Source organism: Heliangelus exortis, chromosome 11 (genome assembly GCF_036169615.1).
Source record: "Heliangelus exortis chromosome 11, bHelExo1.hap1, whole genome shotgun sequence".
Lineage (NCBI taxonomy): Eukaryota > Metazoa > Chordata > Aves > Apodiformes > Trochilidae > Heliangelus > Heliangelus exortis.
Genome location: NC_092432.1, coordinates 8,924,899 through 8,948,298, shown reverse-complemented (window position 1 = coordinate 8,948,298; position 23,400 = coordinate 8,924,899). Strand labels below are relative to the sequence as shown.

The 23,400-nt window shown below is 37.5% G+C and overlaps 1 long non-coding RNA gene across 1 annotated transcript; it reads left to right on the top strand.

The window, feature by feature from the left end:
- Nucleotides 1–14,634: 14,634 nt before the first annotated feature.
- Nucleotides 14,635–20,168, top strand: LOC139801279 (uncharacterized). The gene is made up of 4 exons (XR_011728123.1): nt 14,635–14,700; nt 17,691–17,758; nt 18,290–18,410; nt 19,407–20,168. It is a non-coding gene; the product is annotated as an uncharacterized lncRNA (long non-coding RNA).
- Nucleotides 20,169–23,400: the final 3,232 nt, after the last annotated feature.

Below are 23,400 nucleotides of genomic sequence, written 5' to 3'. Positions count from 1 at the left end.
TGCAAAAAGAGCCGTCTCTTTTCTGGGTTGCTTTTAAACCTAAAATTCTCACACGAGAAGTTGTTCATTACATCCCCAACTCTTTTGAGACAAAATAAAATTCATTTTTGTTTAAATAGCCCCACTTCGTGGTCAGTTCTGGTAAGTGAGGCTTTCCCACAGCCTTTCAAGAAGTAATGCTGAAATTGGCTAACTGAAATCCAGAGGAAACTTTTTTCCTCTTGGCCAAACATATAATACTTTTGGGATTATCAGATGTAGTTTGCAATCCTAAATATTTTCAGAAAAATAGATTTAATTAATTTCCTGTGATGCTAGTAATTTCTACTCAGCACTTAAAATTACACTCATGCTTTTCAGAGAGCAAAAGTCTTCATTAGGGAACTGGTTAATCATACTGGTATGCAAATTATAATATGGATCTGCCACACTTTTGTTCAAAGCTGTGAAGTAATTGAACTTATACGATTTGCTTGTCTCAATGTGTAATGTCCAGGAAGTTTCAAATATTTTTTGTTTGTTAGTTTTTTTCAGAATTAAGCCACATTTAAACCAATATGCAGTAAAAAATTGTTATAAACCTAAGTATTATCCTCAGCTGCACTACAAAGAACACACGGATTCTGTCTCACTGTGTGTGAAGTTAATATAGAGAGTCCACAGAAAACACCTGTAGTTTTGTAGCCTTATAAATCAGCTGTATTTAGTTACTTATAGATTCTAGAGCAAATACTACCTAGAAAGAGGTATTTATATTAAAGATGTACTTGTTTACAGAAATAACTCCATGCATCTGGATTGTTCAAGTCAGTTTGCTTTTAAGCAGGTAGAACCTATGTTTACTCCTAACAGCTGTTTGCATAATTAAATGGTGTGAAGAAAAATTGTGCTTGGGAAATAACTGGTCCATGTTTTGTGTCTTAACTTATGCCAGCATACAAATTGACCAGATTTAGAGGTATATTTGGTTTATTGGAAACATCAGTATTTCCTGGTTTTTTTTTTAATCTTCATTAAATGAAATTTGTATACTTTCAGAACCTCTTGCCCAGATGTTCTAGTTACAGCTTAATTCCCGTTGTCTTTTTTTTTTAATGAAATATAGTTGAGAAGACCTAAAGTAGAATATAGAGCTGTCTAAGCCATTAGCTTACATAACAGGCTGGGCCAGTTAGATTTTTTAAAGATTTTATTGTCAGTAAAGTACAAGATAGAACACTCATTAAATACTTCAATATGTAAATGCACTGGCATGTATGAGAAGGACAAATTAGAAGTGTTTAGTCAAATCTTGCAAGAAGGGTGAGTTTTGATTGGATATAAATATATATTGAGAGCAAGAAAGAGGTATGCTATCTTTATTTAGAGGAAGTAGTGATTGTGGATTCTTTAGCTCTTCCACTCACCTTCTTGTTTCATGATAGAAAACATGGTTTTTACTTGTATCTGTTGTATGGCAATTTATGAAATTCTATTCATACTGAAAAAAATACTAAACCAATATTTAATCATATGTAAATTGGATAAGAATATTATTAATACCTGCTTTTACTGCCTTGGAAGAGCATCTATCTATTTTCCTTTGTTTTTCCTGTTGAAAATTATTAATGTGCCAAATTTAATCAACAATAGAGAATGAATAATACTGCACAGGAGTAGGACAAGTGCTCTTTGGGGCTATTTGTCTCCTTTCGTTTTATTATTTCACACTAGCACTATTTTACCACATGCTATGAATCAGATCATAGCTATCATTTTTCTTTTCTGTTATCAGGTTTCTGACTATTAATATGATTCATCTGCTTGTTAATAATAGAACTCAGATTTCCCATTCTAACCTATTCCCCAAACACCGATCTGTTCACAGCACAAAAAGAATTAATTAGGTGATAAGATTCAAGGGTTGCTGGTTTGCCAGACACTTGTACTGGTGACTCCCACTTTGGCTGTGAATGTCAGGGTCAAGTTTTATTGTAAGACTTGTTGCTGAGGAGCAATCAACTTGCTGGTGGTAGAGTAATTTCTGAAATGTAGTAATTTGTTAAATGGACCTCTCTGTCCACCTTTTACAAGAAAGGGGTGCAGAATGCCTGTGTGTTGTACTAGCAGTAAGTTTGCTGATGTAGGTACACAAGTGGAAAGTTTCTCAGTATTAAACCTGGTTGAAGACATCCGAGTTGCTATGATTGCTCATTTGGTGGTTTCCAACAAAAAATTCTGCTGGAGAGAGGAAAGGAGGAAGGAGTCATTTGTGATGTGGCAAAGACCTCCAAATATTGGCTATTTAAAGTTTGGATTGAGTTATCCACATCTCCATGCTATTGTCATTCTCCTACTCTCTACTTTAGACTTGCACAGAGCATGTCCTTTTGAGAAACTCTTGTATAATGGAGTAGTTTCTCTTCTAATTGAGCTGTTTCATCAGGACTGATCACGCTGTTTGAAGGTTTTCTCCTCTTCCTGGCTGAATCTCATTCAGGAGGTGGGAGTGAAAAAACCACTAGAGCTCTGAATCTCTCCAAAAGATGTTGTCATTTCAGGAGCAGTAATTTATGGAAATCATATAGAAATGTTGAAGTATGTCTCCAAGGAATAATGATGGGTTTTTTTATGAAATCTGTATTGACTCTGAAGAAGCTAAAATACTTTCATCAGCAAGAAACAGCTCCACTGAGAACTACTGTGTTTGCTAGGGTGAGCAGAAACACCATTAGCAAAGCTATATTTCTTCTGATGTTTATCTATTCACAGGACTGTGCACTATGCATGTCTACCCTCAGGCAATTTAAAAAGTCTTGTTTTTCAAACAATGGAATATTTGTCCAAGGTATCACGACCAGAATAATGAGACTGGCCAAATCGTTTGTGGGGTGAAAAATTTGTATTTCATTTTCAGTATTTAATATATATTATATGATCTCTGCTGACTTCTTTTGAGCACTATTTGCCAGGGACTTGCTTGAAGAGACTTTTGTTAAATGATGTTCCACTCTACTTCCAATATATTGAGTGCATTGCATTTACTGAACTGCACAGTTCTGTCATCACCCACAGGCACTGAAACAAAATCATTGTGGGGTGAGGCGTGGTCCTATTTATAATGAGTGGAAATCAGGTCACTGTCTCTCTTGTTTACTGATCTGTTTAAACTTTGGTTTCCATGAATACTCACACTTGAGAATTTTAAATTTGCTTTTTGTTAGCAGTTTTTGCATATTAAAAGCAGTAGCATGGTTGTCTGCAGGCAAGAAAAAGTTCTGACTGTCTATGGGGGTTGTTCAAGCATGCACTCCTGACAATATGAATATACTGCTCCTGAAACCAAAAAGCAACATTTTTGCATGACCTCCTGTGAACTCAAATAATTCTATTTCTTCCCACTTTAGGACTAACTATAAATAGTGCTTAGGATTGCCTTTACTTCCCTATTTAGCTTTTCCTACAGCGTGGTCCTTATTCATGAATTGCATATATGCATCAATCATGGCCTGGCTATGTCCTTTCTCTCCTTTTGGATTTTACTTCCCTGATACTATAGTGTTAAGATATTTCTGTGGTGGAAATAACTTCTTGAATCTCTTGAAGCAAAGCTATGATGTTTACAAATAGCATTAGAGCTGCATGTCAGTCCACTTTCGAACCTTTGCTAAATTTGCTTATTAGAAGCTGTATCCCACTGGGCCAACATGAGAAATATATTTGTGGTAGTCAACGTTTAGAGATAAAGAGATCAGAGCCTTTTGCTTTGGTTCAAATAAATCTGAATGTTACGTAAAATGAAAAGTTAAGAAAGAGGAACAGCAACTGACTTACGTATTTATACCACAAAACGTGAATCAGTTAAATATTTCTGGCATAATAAAAAGGAGTGTGATGAGAATCTTTTGTCCTGAGGGAAGAAGAACATGTGTATTCTAGTTGTTTTTAACATTTTCTGCCACCATTCCACTATTTATGGTTGGGAGTTGGATGACCTTACTCTGGCCGTGTATTTATGTCAGACATCACGGCCTACAGAAAATATTTTATACGTCTGAAGACCCTGGCAACTGTTTTAGTTTGAGACCATGAACATTTTGGTATTTCTTTTTCACTACCTCTTACTCAGTAGCTTTTCTTAGAGTTTTGTGAGGGAAATTGTATCTCAATATAGTGCTGAGTACTTCAAGGAACATAGTAAAGAACACACTTACTAAAATGCTCCTTGCAATGTACAGTCCAAAATGGAAAGCTAGACCATTCATTCTTTGAACAACTGTTCTGGGGAGAATAACTTCTTAAATAAATAACTTTAACTTAAAGTTAACTTAACTTAAATAACTTTTGAGTACTGACAATTGCTCTCCTGATTGCTCTTTTTAATGGAATCAAGTGATACAGAACTGGCTGGTTTTCTCCAAGTTTTACCTGCATGCCCCCTGAAAAAAAAAGGGAGGGGAAAGTGTAGTGTAAAAGCAAGGGCTGAGGCTCTTTAGAAAGGAAGCAGAGTATTTGTCCCCAGGGACAGTATTTTGTGCTCTGTTGGTGTGTTGCTCACACAGAACACTGGGCAGGTTCCACAAGGGGGTGCATGTACTCCCCCATGTACCCCCTTCTCAGCAAAGGGAGCCCCTGAATTGTCTAATTAGATACAGGGAAACCATGACTATGCACTTCAGAATACAAGGAGTTTAAAAACCTGTCAGTTATGTTCACTGGGGAAAGCAAAGTGCAGCTTTCCCACCTCCTTCAACAATGTCTTGGACAGAAGAAAGCAAATTTCAATAATGTGTGCAGAATTACCTAGAAGGTAAGGATGCATTGTGAAGATCACCAGGCCATATGCATTGCTATTATTTACACTTTTTTGAATCTAGGAGGAAGGAAGAAGATATACAAAAGAATGCACAGACTCATCCTAATCCATTCGATCTACTCATATTTGGTACACTTCCTAAGAAAATTTGTTCAATCTTGGTAGGAATTACTGAGGAGTAAATAATATCAAATAAATGCAGACATTTCGATGCTGTTTAGCTTTATAACTAGTGCTTTCACATGAAAAGTGAAACCCTGATTATCTTTGAGCAACATACAGTAGTAGCTATAGGAAACAAGAAATGAAAGAACACAAATAGTTATCTAAAAACTAATAGGCTATCTTCAATAAAGGAAAAAGCTGATAGAATTTTCTGCTAGTTGCAAGGTACAACACTGAAGTAAATGAACTTATATTTGCATAAGATGATAATCCAAGAAGGAATACATTTGCATGTAGCTCCATTTTATATAGTCTTTTGACATTAAAAACCATTCTGTCTCTTACAGAGGTCATGTGGGGATGGAGTTCTCTATGGAGAACAATCACTAAATCCACAAAGGACTTTTTAATCTCTGTTGATCCTGGCAGCAGTCTTTGGCAAAACTTAAAGCAGCAATGGTGTCTTAGAGAAGGACTGACATGATTTCCCATGATGTAACAGGGTATGTAAATGATTCAATTGAGTCAACTTTGAAATAAAAACATTCTGAATGCCAGAATTCAAATTTCTAGGCTTTAGAGTACAAGTATGAAATTAGGGCAAAGATGCAGGCTTTTATGTCAAAATATTACTGAATGTGCAAAATCAGAAACATCAAAGAATTAGTTAAGTAAACAAAGAAGTTTCCTGCAGTAATCTAGGCCACTTGCATCTCATTTGCCTTTGAGAGAAATTGAGAATAAATTCAAAGAGGAGAAAGGTGGTTTAACCTTGGGAGACCAGCTAGATCTGAACACTGGTAGTAAGGAGAGAGGAAACTCAAGTTTTGGTGGCTGGATGGAGGAACAAGGGGCATTCTTCTGATTCATTCAGGCTCAGAGCATGAAAAAAAAACCAAATCTGACCATATGGTTCTGGTTGATAAGGAATGCAATAGTGTTATCATGACAGAGAAGGAAGCTTTAGAATAAACATTTTCCCCTCCTCTCCATTTTCTTTTCTGCCATTGTTCTGTTTCTCTCAAATTTCATTTTATTTACTTTTGTTACCACTAAGTTGTTTTCTTCATTGTTTTATTTCTTTTTCCTAATCCTGTATCTCATAGAATCTATCAAGGCCTCGAGAGTTATAGGCTGTTCAGATGAGACTCTAGTGTCACAGGTTATGAATTCTTACAGATACTTACTGAGTATCATAGATAGTCTTATTATTTTATCCATTATTTTTATAATCAGTACACTCTCTTCGACTCCTCCTGTGCTTTTTTGTCATACCCTGTCTAAAATGTAGACCACCATAAAATTGAAGGGCCATGCTTTAATCCGTTCTGAAAGATACATTTAATGTCCTGTGGCTTCTTCCATATATTGTATCAATATATCCCATTTGGGTGTATATTTATAACATCATTTCAATATCAAGTATCTTCTGCTGGCTGCACCTTGCATATTATGAAGCAGGAAAGTGGCTAAAAGTAACCATGAGTTGTGGAAATTAGGTGTAGCCTTTCCCAGGTTGAAGGTACATCCCGTGATTGTGTGAAGTATGGCTGTGCTTTTATGCTTTTTCATAACAATATTACAACTGCTTCCCTACTTCCAGTAAAAGTTTTTCTAATATATAGTCTACACGAACTTATAATAATTATTTTAAAATGCTTTTCTTCCCAAAAATGTCTGTGAAATCTTGCCAAGGAAAAAAAAAAGAAGAAAGCAAACGAACTGAATGAACATCTGAAAGAAGAAAGGTCTGCAGCATAGAATTTGTGTAATTCTTCTTTCTGTGTATATGTGTTAAATGCAAGACTTGCAAAAGAAGTTGTTAGTTAGACAAGGGCCCTGGCCCTTGTGAACTTCCAGCAAAAGTTGATCAAAGTAATGAGCTGTAGTCTGTAACATCATGAGGGATGATTCTCTTCCCATCAGCAGGAAAATATTCTGGAAACCTGGCAGCAACTGTTGCTTCTTAATTATTTTTGCATGTTGTATTTTGTATTGTTAGGAATCCTCCACAATTCTAGTTAAATTTGGAAAGCTACGGGACAGTTTTGTTGCTTTAATAACTCTGCTGCTCTTGTAAAGTGTTTATATTTACATGCCAGCCTAGCATGCTTAATTTATGAGTAAGGGTCACTCTTCTCATTGTTTCACATAGCCTGGCGTGGACCAGTTGCTCATTTAATTTACTTCTTTGTTAGTTTACAGACAGCTGGTGAACTGTTAATCCTAGCAAAGGCTATCAAATGTGCCAAAAATTAAACTAGATTTTTCTTCATGAAGTTGTAAAGAAGATATTTAACTACCCTATGACATCATTCTCACTTTATTGACAGATAAATCTAATAATAACCTGTTTATAGTGCATAGCTGTGTTTACTTTGAAGCAGACTGAAGATTAAGTAGAAGAACTTCAACAGCTGAGGCAGAGAGGTTTCTGTCTATGTTCTTTACAGGAAGAGAAACTGAAGTAGGTTGTCTGTGCTTTACAGGTAGAGAAACTGAGACAGGGTGACCAGGTACCTGATACAAGTTGATAATGAACTTTTAATTTCTGTACTCAAGAATGCAAAGTCCCAACAGAATTGGAAGGCTCACCAGCTAATAGAGGTTCTTTGCCTTCTCAGTACATTAAGAGATAAAAGCAGTCAATAATAAATCTCCAGCAATACCTTACATCACTCTGTTAGGTGCAGTTATAAATAAATTTTCAGTTGTCTATGGACATATAAATATGTAAATAATATTTTAATAATTCCCTCAGTTTTTCCTTTCTCACTAATAAATACTTTGCTTTAGCTCTGTGCACAGTGTTCTGTTCCCTTTCAATCTCTATCCAGCCTTTTCCCCTATGTATTTCATAACATGTCCTCTTTTATTGAGTCTTCCCCTAACAACAACATACCAGTGACTTGTGTAATCTTTCAGAGTGGGAAAATACTTTTCATAACCCAAAAATTACAAATTGGAAAATAGGAAGGAAATGTTATGCATATTGAAAACTCCAGGAGTTAGGGGCCCACAGACCAAGCTACTAAACTCCAGTGAGTGTTCTCTGAGCATTCAGCCATTTTGATGTTTTGAAAATGAGGTCAGACAAGGACCATCTCTGGATTGCAATCTTTACATTTGTAGGTCAGCACTTGTAGCTGGAAAAACTTTCAGCAACTTCCTTACATCTGAGACAAAAAACCAAGGTATTGGGTACACTGGATAATTCATATTATCTCCAGGAGGCACAATTGTTTTGACAGGCTTATAAATTTTACATTTTTGGTCAGGTATAATGAATTCATTTCTTCTGTGTTACCATTTTCATTGTTAGAATTACTTGCAGGATTTGAGAGGATGTGAACTTCTGAGGAAAAAAGATTTTTTTTTTTAAGAGCAGTTTTCTTCCAGTATAGTTCATAGTTGCTTCATGATTTCAGATAGACATCTCAATATGGATTGGCTGAATGGTACCTGGAGCTGTCCAGATTTTTTTGTGTTGTAGCTGTAGCTTATTGGGTGTTGTTTATTGCTTGTAAATCATGCCAATCACTAGCACAAAAATGAAAAAAGGAAATTCACAGTACTGGAATTAAGAGCCATGGTCCCCATAGTAATTTTTGTTGTCTGGACTGTTATTTGTAGCTTTCATGCTTGTTGCTAGAAGAAGGTTTCTAGGAGCAGGTGGAATTTTTTAGTGGTCTTATCATTCTTATCAACAATATGTTGGGCCTGATGATTTTAAAGGTCGTTTCCAAACCAAATAATCCCATGATTCTATGATCCTCCTGCATTCACGTGTTGTCTTAATCCCCGGGCTCTGACATGGTAGTATCTGGAGTAATCTATTTGTATATTTTCTGAAAAGGACTGATGTGCACCTCAACTGTCCCAGCAGCACAAAGGTCTGCAGACAAAGCAGGCACTGAAGGCTGTGCCAGAGATTTGTTTGGACATGAAGGGTGTAAAGACAGAAAGTTTGTAAAGGCAACTTGAAACATGTAAATGAGATTCAATACGGAGATGAAGTATGATGAGTGTTAGGCAAAGCAAAGCAAATTATAATTCCAGCAACCTTGTGGATACACTGGAGTACAAGGCAAGGATTTCAGGAAGAGGAGGCAGTGAGATAGAATAATTTTTCTCAGTGTGGCCAAGAGCAAATAATGCCTGGGTGCTTTTTTATAACATTAGATATTCCAAAGCACTCTGTTCCTTGGAAATTGATTTGTGCTGCAGGTTACACTGATTATTTCTAGTGATTTGCTCAAAGTAGGAGTAGGAAAATATTTTTAGTGGCTGGCAGTCCTGCAAATAAGTGTTGTAACACTCCTATGTAATTAATGCCAAAAGTGTCATCATGCCTTAGTCAATGAAAGGAATTTAGGATGGATGCCTGCTGTCTCAGTGAATTAAATACCATTTCACCCTAATTAGACTAATTTTTATTGAGGATAGTGGTTAAATTATACTAATAATACCTCCCCCTTCAATATTGTGACAAAGAGAACAGAACATGTTATAAATTCTACACAAAAAAAGAAGCATCCATTTGCAGCTATTTCAATTCTTTGTTGCATTATCAAGTGAGAAATGAGTTCTGTTGAGCAGTTAGCTACCCAGATACTCAGTGTGCCACTGTCTTCAATGGATAACTGGAAGTTTTACTCACTATGGGCAGATGTTTCCCCTCACTGTTAGTACCAGGGCAGTTCCTGGTAGGAGATCCAGTGTAGATAAAGCGTCTCTGCCTTGTCAGTATTTTGACGCTTTGAGACCCTTGGGAAGCTGGTGAAGCACGTGGAGTTGCACAGCCTCCTTTTGCTTTGCACCAGTGGCTGCCTTCCCTGGGGCTGGCAAGGTGGGTAATGAAAAAGGTCTGAGATATGCGGAAGTTTTTTTCATACCTCAAATCAATCTGATGGGGTAACACCTTTGATAGAACGAAAAAAGTAAGCCCATTTATTAATCCTGCACCCCTCTTACTTTTCCTCATCAAAAGTGATTTTTTAATTTTTGTTTTTAATGCAGAATTTCATTTCTTGTACTCGTGAGTACAGTATCTTCAGCTTTGTCTTGTTGTGGAAAAAGATTTCATTCTTAAGGTGTCCTTTTGTGGCACATGAGTGGACCCAAGCAGTCAGAAAAATAAAAGTAAAACCAGAAGACTGGAATACTCTGAACTGTATCATACCTTTATGTTTTTCTATTTAAATTTTCACTCATGTCTAAATTATACATTTTCAAAATTGCAGAGGAATGGAATACAAATAATTTCATTTGGTTTTTAAGTTAGTTTGAAAATGCTGGTGTCAGTAACCCTTTGATAAACATGAGCAGTGAACAAGCTGAGTTGTAAAACGCATGATCTTGGTAAGTTTTGGTAAAATTTCTGTAATCTGCTGAGATTTTCCTCAAGTAATGCATCTCCATTTTGCAGATTACTCTAGGATTGTCGAGCATTCTCAGCTGTTTTCAGTGACAATAAAATAAGTTCAGTGCACACAATATCTTCTGTTAAATCCTCCAGATTCATTACTGTAGATCTTGTTTCCATTGTTTTTCTTCACGCAGGGCAATGTAGTATAGTTCATTCACTACCTGGATATCTATCAACCAGTTCCAGTGCCACACCTACCTTCTGTATTTTTCTTCCAGCTTTTGGAGTAAAAATACTGTTATGAACTTAAAGCAACTGCTAATTAAGTTGGAAAAGTGAAACCGCAGATTGTTCTGATTAAACCAATTTCAAGTATTACAGAAGCTGCTTGAGAACTAAGAATGGCTAAAATGATCAACATGCTGTCATTTGAACTTCTGAAAATGCCCAGAAAAATTACATGTCAGTAATGGATTAACATTAAAACTCTTGTATAAAGCAGGAAATTGTTCTTAAATGTGGGAAAACAATAGGCAGCAAGAGCTTTGTATCTGGGAATGACTTTATTATTTTATACTTGCATGTAAGCATGGTATGAATTCTACTAAAACTTCCATCCTTGTAACAAAGAAAATGGAACTTTCTAATTTTTCAGAATTTATGTTTTGTTACCCAGTGGCAAAAGTACTTTTAGCTTTTTAAGCCTGCTTTGAGGTTTAAAGTAGATTTGGGCAAGAAAATTATTTATTTATTAATGATCTAATACATATAATAGTGTAGGGTTTAAGTTTTGCCAGCTTGATGGATCCTACCATCTTATATAGCAAGAAGTCCTATCATCTGACAAATAATGCTTGCAAGAAGTACGGAAATGAATAAGTACTTTGTATTTCAAGGTCAATAGCACTTTTTATGCCTGAGCAACTATTTGTGCTTGGCTATTCTGGTCCTTGCAGGCCAGAATATGGGTTTAAAAAGACACCAAGGAAAAAAACCTAACCAGTTATGATGACTGAGGACATGGTGTTTCTAGGAAATTAATCAGTCTTTTTATTCCTCTCATAATTAGGTTTACAGCCTTTAGGGAAGAGCTATGGTTAGAAAGATAGAGAACAAGTGCTTGTAGAAGGAGGAGAAAAAAAGCCAACCTTGAGACTCTTTCAAAAATATGGCCAAGGAAAAATAGCCATTAGCGTATGAGCTTAATTAATATCTAAATATAAATGCCAACCTAGCTTTTCTTTCCAGTCTAGAGACTCACTATATTGTAGTCTGTCTGCTGATGAGAACTGGAGGCATTGAGGCAGCTGCTGGACAGGCTTTTTCATACCACTCTTTCCAAGTGAGTGCTGCTTTGCTTAAAAGAACCAGAAGACTCCCAAAAATGCTACACCCACTTCCACATTACATTTTCACATGGAAGTGAAAAAAAACATCTCCGAAAAAGATTTGCATCAGGATGCTTAATTTATACACAAACAGATGGACAAAAACTTATGAGAAGAGATCATGGATCTTCTCCACAGGTTCCTCTTCACACAGAGGTTCCCAAAGGATTTGTGCAAGCTGGGGAAAGGCTGATGGGCTCAGGATGCAGGGCAGAGAGGTACCTGTGTCATTCCAGCAGACTGGGACCAGCATCATTCCAGCAGACTGGGACCAGCAGCCTTGCAAGCTTGCCAGACAGTATTTTCTTTTCCAAAATTAGGTGTGTGACAATAGTAGTTTTCCTGGTTAATTCTTAACTGTAAATTGAGGGAGAGCCAGATGACCTGGCCTCATCCAGAGTCAAGACAGAGCTGATCAGTGGGTCCATAGTATCTCACTGCCATCAAATTGGGCAGAAACTATGAAACCATGGTTGTCACACAAGGGATTTGCCAGCCACTACCCCAGAAGTCAACCTTTCTATTGCAGCATCCAGGCTTAAAAAGAAAGTTTTGCTTTTCAAAAATCTATGTGATTAAAAACAAACAAGCAAAAAACACAGCACTGTGGGTGTTTGCAATATAAAAAGGGGAAAATATATGCTATAGTTAAAAGTACTTTCTCTCTTTGAGACCTCCTTCAGCTGTGAGAAAAAAGAAGCAAATTAATTCTGATACTCCTCTGTTATTGAAGTGAAACATCAGCCAAGTTTCTTTTTCAGTTCTTGCTCGTCCTTCACTGCTCATGTGGCAAATATCCCCAGCCCAGTCACTGTCAGAGAATTATTTGGTTTGTAAGTGCATAAAATGATGGCTTGCAGTCTTTGGGGCATGGAATGACTGTTACGTGTTGCATTGCTGTAGCCTGCTGCTAATAATAGAACAAAACAAAAAGCTCACCTCCCAGAGGCATCACCAAGCTCTATTTGCAATTTTTTCAGTGGTATCAGACATGTGGAATAAATTATCATAAATTGCTTGTGATTAAATGTAAAGTACCTGGAGGATTTGCAATAGTTAATCTCTGTATTTCTTGGTTATGTGAAGAGCAAATTAAGATGAAGACTGATACATACCTGGTTTTCATTAAAACTAATACTCTTATAGCATAGTATTGTTTTGTTTAATTATGGAACATAATTTTTGAAATTATAAGATCTAGGAATAATGCAGTTAGTAATATGTACTGGCCTATAACTGCTGTTATTCTGTATAAACTACAAGTAGAAAAAGTGATATTAGAAACATCAGAATTTGTTCCAACATGTCATAATATACTGAATCATATTTTGCACTAATATATTACATGGCTATGGCCAAAAGAAAAACTTCCCCATAAATTCTGCTGAAAGGTCATCTTCTATTTCCATATATTTTGATATTGATTGGTTCTTTCCTCCCCTTTCTCCCCCTCCCCCTTTCATGCCTTTGCCTCCTTTCCTTCCTTTTCTTTCTCCTTCTTTCAGGGATGTAAAAAAGGATCAGTCCCCCCTTATGCTTGCAGTGTAAATGCAGCCATATCTTGAGATATGGACAAGAGGTGTAACCAGGATGCTGTTTTCCTCCTTCAGTGGCAGAGAAAGGAAGTTCTGAGTTGCTGGTAAGTTCTCCGGGTCCACAGAGCAGTTTGATCCTGTTGGCTAAACACATTCTTTCCCCATATTTCCTGTAAAGATGCTGGGTTAAGTGGATTGTCCATATGGCTACAAGAGGAAAACCTCTCAGGCTGCTGTTCCACTAGGCAAGTGGAGCTGGTCTAGTAGGTTAGCACTGCTGGAAGGGTAACCTTGTCTCTTTGCTCCCAGCTATGGACACCCAGTGCTTACTCTGCATCTGGCTTTGCCCTTAACAAACTCCTCTGTGAGCCACTTCAGCCTGTTCATCCAGCATGAAAAGGGCAGGATTTTCTTGCTCTGTTTTATTAAGGTAAGGGGGAAGGTGGGACCACAGCAGAGAAAGCTGGAATGGCCTGAGAGAGCAGAAACAAAATCTTTCCCCTGTTTTGCTTTTCTTCAGATTCTTGTGAAACTGCACCATGTGATACATGACTTATTAATTAGGGGGGTTTATTGAAGAGGAAAGTAAAAGGGTCAAGTCAGATAACTGGAAAATACTCATTAAAGGCAAAGCAAAAGGTAGCAGATGAGCATGGGTGATGCTTTGAATTGGGATGTTTGCTTCTTGTCTTTTTTATAGTAAGCATTCTATTTAAATAGGTGCCAAGCTAACTAGGTAATGTCTTCAACTAAATGTCATTTCTGAATGTGTAGCATGATATCTTTTGAAAATCTGACTTGTGTATGGAAGAATCAGAAGGCTGGCATAGAAAAAGAGTAGAATGTGTGCCCCTATTCTTCTTGACAAGAAAGAGCACTGGAACTGTGAGGAATCTCTGAATTAGGGTCTGAGTGGTCTGATTTCCCTGCTTGTCTTTTTTTTTCCCATATGGAAATCTGTTTGCTGGAGGAATTTGATCCTTTTCTACATTTGTCCAGGATTTATGGATGTTCAGTAGATTAGGCAGACACAGTGTGCACCTTGGAGATTCCAGATACATTCATTTTACTTGTTAAAGAGCAAACAGAGAGCACATGTGCAGTAAGTCAGATGGTTTGGGGGCAGCATCACAGAAGCCTGCTGCAGAACTAATACGAGTATTCTTCATCATTCCAACATGATCCAGAAGCACTGGACTTAAGTATTTTATAACAAGCATGTAGTTTTCACTGCCTATGAAATCTTGAGAGCTGTGACAGCCAAACCCTGCTGTAGAGAATTGCTGGAGTGTGGCAGGCAGGAAAGAATGGAAACAAAACTTGTAGTATCAATATGTTCAGTGAGCCTGGCCAAAGCATGAGACATGCCACTTTTTGTCAACAGAGTTTGACAGGAGTTTGTGGAAGGCTTTGAACATCAATTCTACAGAAAGCAACTTCTCCTGGAAGGTAGGATTTTTTTTCTGCTTTTCCACAAATTTTTCCCAGTTTGCTGTCCCTTCTTCTCAGCAGGTGCACCACATTCTCAAGCACTGGTATGCAGTTCAGTGCATCTAAGCCCCGGGGAGCAATATTCCTTGGAGTTCTTGCTGCAGAGTTTCTGTTCCATGGCATTTCACACATCCTTCCCGCTAGGACCCACCCTGTCTTACTGTTCGAAGTGGTACAGCCAGTAGCAGTCTCCTTCAGTCAGATGGGTGTGCTAATAAGCTAAAGACAACAGGCAAAGGAAATACTATTCAGAGGCTGTGAAGTCCCTAGGGCTATGACTCAGATTTGGGACAGGGTGCAAGGTATTGCTTTATTTGGTATCTGTTGCCTTCTCAAGTGCAGTGTCATTGTTACAAGTGAAAGACTGATGTACTCAATCCTTTTTTTTTTTTTTTTTTTTTTTTTTCTTGTTTTTAATGGTGAGGTATGTGGCTCATACTTCTGTTAAACAAACAGAGTCATGCAAGGTTTTCTACGTTGAAGATGTAGCCTGGCAAAGGCTGAGGAGTCCAGCCTTAAGACTGCTGTGGCAGCCATAATTAACCCCAGTGCCACTATGAATGATGCAGCCACACAGCTCCCTATGCACCAGGCAGTGCCCACCCAGTTCTGCCTGAGGGGCTCAGAATATCAGTTCAAGTGTTCTGGTTTAGCATGGGGTTATAGAAATACCTCCTAGCATCTGAAAATTTTCTAAGGCTGTGGTGTTTACAAGATAGCAAAGCAGAAGTAGGTGCCCTAACCACAACTGTCACTGAAATTACCAATGTAATGTGACATGAGAAGAACAATCATAGCAAAATTATAATTATAATCCTCTGACCTGGCACTGATTTGTAGAAGTATTGTAGCTGTTGTTTCTAAATTCTTGGCAGAGAATTCTGTGCATGCTGGAATGATTCCTTCAATCAGATACCACATGCTTTACGTTTTAGGTTATTTAAAAGACTTTTTTATTTGAGTCAGTCTTGGGTTAATTTTATAATGAAGAAGAGATCATTAAAAAAAAGCAGTGTTTTATACACTGTGGTTTTCTAACTAGTGGCTCTTATGGGAGGTAAATGTCTTACATGAATGCACTAATATCCACTGTAGAACTTGTATACCACTGCAAATTTTTGTAATAAATTGTAGCTTTCTTCTGATTGCAGCTGGGACTGAGGCTTGCTAGGATCAGCACACCACATGAGTTGCTGTACTGTTATTAATTGTGATCAAGAGTTCCTGAACAAACTCAAGGCAGGGACCATGCATTCAGTTTCTTGTACTGCTCACATGCACTGATGCTCAAAATGGAATACTGGGAATGCTGCTTTAAACTGAGTCTGACAGGAAGTATTAACTGGGGCAAGCACTGAATTGCACTTGACCTTGGATGTTTCTGAAATACACAAGTAAGAGAAGGTAAATATTGTAAGTAAGGGACATCCTAATCCTTTTATCTATCTTTGTCAGAAGGGGAGGGGGGGGGTGTTACTTTTACTTTTTGAGAATGCCTGAGGATCTGAGCATGCTCTGTTGAGCAGGATACAGAGCAGACTGCAGCTCTGGTCTGTGTCTGTTAAGGAAATGAGCCCCACCTCAGCTAAAATGGGCAAAACATCCTTGGTAAACAGAGCATTGGGCAGGGCTTACACAATTAGCAATTACTTCATGAAAGCCGTGCTGGCCGCTATCCAGCTTTAACTGAACTTTTATCCTTCTACAACATTTTGTTTAGAAACTATTTTTATTTTTAAACAATAACACCCACTAGCAACACCCATCCTGGAGGACCTCAAATGCTCTGACAGCTATCCCAACTGCTGCTCAAACTGGGAACAGCAAATGCCATCTCACTGGTACTTAATGTCCTATATATCTTCATTAATGAAAGGGAAACAAATTGTGCCTACAATGCTGTATTGTTATACTCAGTCCTGCACAAAGGGTTCCTTACAGTTGTTGTGACAATGTGAATCTTTATGCTGGAAAGTGAATATGTTGGAAATCTGTCAATCAGGGAACAGGCTGAAGACCCTAAAGCCATCTCTTTTCTCAGATTGGATTCAAATTGTGTGCCAGAGACAGAAAGGATTTTGCTGATCCCTGTTTGTGTGAGCAAGGTTATGCCTTAGTTTCCTTCCAATAACCAACCTCATTTTATAATTTGACAAAAAAAATTGAACCTTTAGTCCTTCGCTATTTCCAGTAGTGGCTTAGAGCAGCTCCTGGGGCAGCCAGGGAGTGTTAACAAAACAACTGTTTGCTCTGTGATAGTTCTTGAGTTCAGAGTAGCTGGGTACTCTCCCAGGGTTACTTGGAACAATATTAACCACTGATGGTTCCCCAAATCAAGTACCTATTACCTTTCCTTCCAGTATATTCAGCTTTTTCCAATCCACAGGCTTTCCAGTATTATAAACTGGTAAATCATATTGTAAGTGTAGTTATACTGCAGCCATGGCCTCTTCATTTTGAAAACAGAATTGAAAGCACCAGATAGCCATAGGAAGTGATGTTCAGATAACACGAGGACAGAATTTACTTTCGTTTCGTAATCCAATTACTTTGGACACACTGACTCAATGGGGCTATTCCAGCTCTGAAAATAAGGGCTGCTCATGTGAGGACGTGTTTGGAATCCCAAGCTCTGCCAATTTATGCTGGCATGACTGTAGAGATTCCTGCTTCCAGCTCTCTGCATGTCCTACAGCTAGAGGCTGTCAGGCCAGTGGCTCACTGCACAATGTTTCTGTCCTGAGAAGCCACCCAGTCTGCTGTAGCAGAGCAAACTCCCATGAAATTCAGTTTTTACTTTCCTTTCCATTCCTTTACTTTCCTCACTGTAGCGAGGGCTCTGATTCGGTCATTGTTGGATTTTGACTCCAGCAGCTGAAGAGTTTGTTACCCACTATCACCCTTAACTCCAACTAAAATTGTAATCAGAGCCTCCAATCTTTTCACAGGGGCTTAAACTCTGCTGCACAAATCTGCAAGCAGTGGAGATCTGTCTGAATCATTGCCCACATCCAAGGTCAGTAAAGTCACCAAGCAAATGTGCATATATATGCATGTACACACATGGTTTTGAATACACCACTGGTGTCTGTATTCAGGTACCTGTGATCTCCCAGAGAGTGTTTAATTCCTATATAGTTCCAAAATCAAGTTGGTATTGTCAGCAGTTTTTCAAATGACATTCTGACAGTTTTTTACACCAAGAGAAGTAATGGGAAAAGTGATTTGTTGCATACATGTTATAAAATGTTACTCTGAAGAGTATACATATTTACTATTTATATTAGATCATCTATTTTGGTTTTTTTTTCAAGAATAATAAATTTTGAATCTAAGCAGTTATGTGTCAGCGTGAGGAGCTATTTTGATTATTTGTGGGAATGTATCAAAAAAAGTAAACTATTAACCTGATTTATAAAAGTAATTTAAGAGCTATTTTGAGAATATAGTCTCCAAACTTAAACTCTTTGGATGTAAATCATACAAAGTCTGGATTTTCTGAATAAAAAAGGATGCTACTAGATAACTGGAATTATTTTGACTGCAGCCAGCAACTATATCTCATCACTATGGATGCAAAACAAACACCCACCAAAGACACAGAGAAAATAATCAAGGGAAATGGAACCATTTGCAGCATGTGAAATTCTTTGCATTCTCTAACACAAGTAAGTGAAGAGGATTTACCTCTCACTTTGATGTGGTTATTCTGAGTTCTTGTCACTCTGACAGCACCAAACAGGACTAATGTTACTTAAAAATAGAAACAAATTTGAGATGTATCTTCCTACTTGGAACCATTCCATCCCACTTTTTTGATGATGTATGAGAAGAGGTTATAATCGTGCCACTGGATCTGAATTTGAGAGTATAGTTTTTGAGTCGAAATTGAAAATAACTTGTATATTGTCCACTGCTTTGGATGTAGTTCAAGATAACAGAGCTTCTCAAAAGTGCCTTGCTCTTAGAGTTCTGCTAGTTCACATTTAATGGAATCATTCTGCAGTTAGACAAGTGGTGCAGTTCTATGCTACTAACATAAATAATTTCGTATAAAATTTATTCATATGTTTTAACCCCATTGTATATTTATAACTAAAAATAACAACAATAAATGGAAGAAAGGATTGCATATACAGGGTTAGATACCCATAAAAGGAATATGAAATCCCACACAGATTTCAGTGTGAGAGGGGCTGCTCACATTGGAATAGCTGCTGTCCTTCCCTGTGTATGTGTGGTGCAGCTGCTGAACCATCAGGATTTAGAGTCAGATTGAACACAAAACTAATGCAGCATTTTCTGAGCATGGTTGGTTGTAAATAGGCATTCAGCATCATCCCTTCCAGGACCTGAGGTGACCCTTCTTAGCAGGGCAATCTTGGAGAAAGTAATAGAAGCCAGTGCAACTCACTGAAAATGAAGCACCAGCTTTCATAATATCCAAGCTTTAACATGATAACAGCCCTTCCTCTCCCCCAGAAAAAGAGCAAACAAAATAAAGACACCAAAAAAACATCTCTGTGGATAAGAACCTCAGTCTTGTCTGTAGTTTTCTGACCAAGACTCAGCTCAGTGAACTGTTGTTTAAGTTTGGTGTGATTCTATGGAGACAAGATTTACCAGCAATTGTGATGTCCTTCCTTCTCTTTCTCTCACTCTAGAAAAATCCAGTTTCTCTTAACAGTTCTGAAAAGGGTGCACATCCATGGGACATGCATCCTATTCTCTGCTAAGGAGATGCAGTGATGAAATAATACTTGTAAGACTTCAAAATATTGTATAAACTCTTCCTTCAGGAAAAAGGTTAAGCATTACTTCCCCGCAGCCCATACTTTATTTGGAGAACCTGTCAGAAAGGCTGAAATACATGTTAATCCATATCAGTAGAGGAGTTGACTCTAATTCCTAGTAGTATACCTAATATTCCAGACTATGCCATCCAAAGAAAAACACCATCTTAACAGAGCTTACACTGCAATCAAATTAAATGTACACACTTACAAAGGTACTGAGGAATTAAGTAGTAGGACAATGCACTTCCAAATTCTTCTTGGCAACAGCTTATTTAAAATTAAAGGTATTTAAATTGCAGTTCATGGATAGCTACAAGCTTTATAGCTAACATTTCCATGCTGAGAAAAGAGTGAGCATGTCATTCTTCCTTAGCTCCTGTAATGTATTTTTGCACCAGAAAACATGCCAAAATATAATGAAATTAACAATTTTCAAATAGTTTCTGTAGCTGCCCTATATATTTTAGAAAAGTAAATCATATAAATGCACTTCCCCTCCAGTCAGCAGTAGAAGTGAGATCATATAAAGGGAATGTACACAATGCCAAAAGTGTCCTGCTGCTTTGTATTAGCTTTCCTGGTTAGGCAGATCCTGTGGATCACTAGTGAAGATTTACCAGTTTGAAAATAGATTGTCTATTAGAAAAAAAACAACGAATGGAGATTTTGTGGTGAGAAAAGCTTTCCTGCACTCAGCAAATATAGAGCAAAACTGTTAAAAACATTTAAAACATTGCATTGTCATTTCTCTTAGGACAAAAATTGGTCAGTGCTCTTTTTGTAAAAATTTAACCCCTTCTCCTCCAAAGAGCAAAGAGCAGAATGAGAGATGAAAGAAATGGAAATTGTTATAAAAAGTCTTTCTAAAAGAACCAATTTAATCCATACAGATATTGACATACTTCCCAAAACAGGTGAAGAAACTGACCTGGGAACTAAGGACAAAGTGGGTCCTTTGGCAATGAGGGGAAAATAAATGCTATTGTGTTTTTAGAATAAACGATGGCCCACATTCAGGCCTGATAATGGAGACTTCTGACAAGGTTTGTTTCTGTAGGACTTGGCTGGGTGTTCTCTGCAGCTGCTGGTACACAAATATGAACACTAAAAACAGCTCTCTCTTGTTATTAGTTGGAAAAAGATGGATTTGAAAAGCTCTGTGCTGAGAAGGGAACATGGGGTGGCATTTCTTCCCTGGGTACAGATTCATCCTCTTATATTGTTAGTAACAAGAGTATGTGTAATTGTATAGCTGCTTCTATAGACAAAATGAAAGGTAGCTTCAGTAATTATTCCTTTTCCTTCCTGAAGTCCAGCAGCCATACAACCCTTTCAGAAATATATATATATACTTTGGTAGTAGCTAACATATTTTATTTTCATTTCAGGAGGGACTGTTTGACTTAACGCTGGACACAGCCAAAAGAGATTTCTGTTAAGCCCTTAATAGAATCCCTTTCTGTATCCTTTGAAAGATTACCTTTTAGAAAACATGATCTTACCCTAAATTTCTAATTCTTTAGCTAAAAGTTTGAGCAGCACAGTGTTTGTATGTCTATGGGTGAGGATGGCTACAGCGATTTAATGGTAACTCCTTTAGTGTGAGTGTTACTTGTGTCTCTGTAGCAGCCAATTAAAAATGAAATCCATGTCCATTGCTAGTGGTAATAAAGGTAGTAGTATCATTTTAGTTGATCAGTGGGTGCTTTGAAATATTGAGGTCCTAAGATTCAAGATTCAAGAACAGGAAAAAAAAAAACCAACAAAAAACCAGCCTTTTACTGTGTATTTACCAAAAGATCTCAACACACATCTAGGAGGTATAGGGAGTGGATGGGTGGCAGACACACAGACAGCTGGTTTTGTCTGGCATACAGGTGTTTAATTTGGCTGCTTGAATATTAGCTACTAGTTGCCAAGTTTTTTGAGGAGATCACCTTGTTTAAGAAAAAGTGGTGCTTGTCCACTCCTATAGCAAGTTCAGTGAATGAGCCAGAGTGGGTAATTTCACTTCCTCCCTCCTCACCTCTTTAACACAGTCCAAAACCCCCATTCATCTTCTGCCAGGGTTGGATTTAGATGGGAGAAAGAACAGGCTTTGCCACTGTAGTTGTGTGGTTTTGCCTTTTCTTGTGTAGAAGCAAAAGATAGAATGAAACCAAATGTTGCTGGTTTTCAGTATTCCAACTATTTGTAATGTTTTGTCACTCTTCAGAGAATTCTTCTTGGGTTGTTTTTGATAGACTGACAAACATTAGCTGTGCTCTGTGTGCCTTTATTTGAAAGAATGTTTTTCAGTAATTCCAAGATGAGCTCGTACTTGATTGTAAGTATATTGGGATTCACTGCTGTGAAATTTTGGGGGTTTGTCCAAAGGTTAGGCTGCAGAAATAGCTGTGTAAGAGCAGCAAAGTCAGTCTGCTGTTTTCCAAGTTGTAGTGAGCCATAAAGTAAATGTCCTTCATGTACTGGTGGTAAATGTTATCTGAGAATCTTCAGCAGTGGTGTCAAATATAAATGGTTAATGAAAAGCTGTCTACTAGACCACTGAGTGTTAAATGCAGAATTGGTATAAGTAGGTTAAGTAAATTTGCTCTGAGCATAATATTGTCATTGGTTTACTTTTATTCTGATGCTAAGTGTAATTGCAGCTACCAGGATCTGAGACTGCTGTTGAAGCCAAAGTTCTGTTGCATTTTGTTCTGGTATTTCAACTTGACTGCCCTGTCAAGAGCAGTCACTTGATTCCTTTTGCAGCATCTGTCTTTCCTGTGTGGAAGCAGATCTGTAAGAGGTTGGGCAACTTCACTTGAATTTCTAATCATTATAAAAGGACAGTAGCCAAACGTTAATCTGACTTTGTTATCTTTAAGCAAGAAATAGGAATCGACGTAGAATGTAATATATTGTTCTTGTTCCACAGGAACTGTTTTTCAATACTTGAAGTTATAAACACTCAAACTGCTATCAATCAAAATGTTCTTTCTAATACAGTGCTTTAGCAATGCATTTGTGCAGTCAACTGCCTGAACAATGCATTGAAAATGTAATTCCTACCTATCCAAGATGCACTTGGTCTGAAGAGCTTGTTGAAAGCATCTCTATTTTGTGTTAAGACTGTGTGAAGACTCTGAGCTTGTCAGTTTAATTTTTAAGCAATAATTTTTGTTGGCATGAAACTTCAGCAGCAGCTATATTCAGTTAACAAGTAGCTCCTAATAGATCTGTGTGTGTTTGTGGGTCTATGATTAAGCCAACAAACATGAAAGTGAAAATTCTGTCATACATAGAAAGTTAATTCTGCAGTGAAGCTGACAGGCATTACAATTTCAAATAAAGCTGCTGGGCCACAGTGACAGCAACTCTATTTTTGTCTGTATGCTTTTTGCTTTCTTTTAAATAATGCCTTTTTTTTTTTTTTTTTTTTTTTTTTTTAAGAAAGGAGGAGGTGTCAGATAACTGTAGAAAAAGGAATGTGGTTATATTTGGGATGAGCAATCTTGTTATGCTATTTCCAAGTCTGCTTTAATGCAGTATGTTTTCATTGTGTTTCAGAGAGACAGCAAAAAAGAAAAAAAAGTCAATAAAAACACAGAGCCAAGTAAGAGTGAAATAAAAACTGAATCAAGGGAAGCCTGTGTGTAAAGAAGCAAAGAGGGAAAATGAAAATTTGAATGCAAATAAGTATCTGTCCAGTCTACTTTTAGTGGCTGCTCCATTTCAATGGAAGTTCAGTTAGCAGAAACCCAGGGTTATTAAAACTAAGAAAAGGGAGGCATTATTTGAAAGCAGTACTTTAACTGATGGAAGAAGCAGGTCTATGAACTGTAGCACATTTTATGCACACTAAACATAGTTTGAG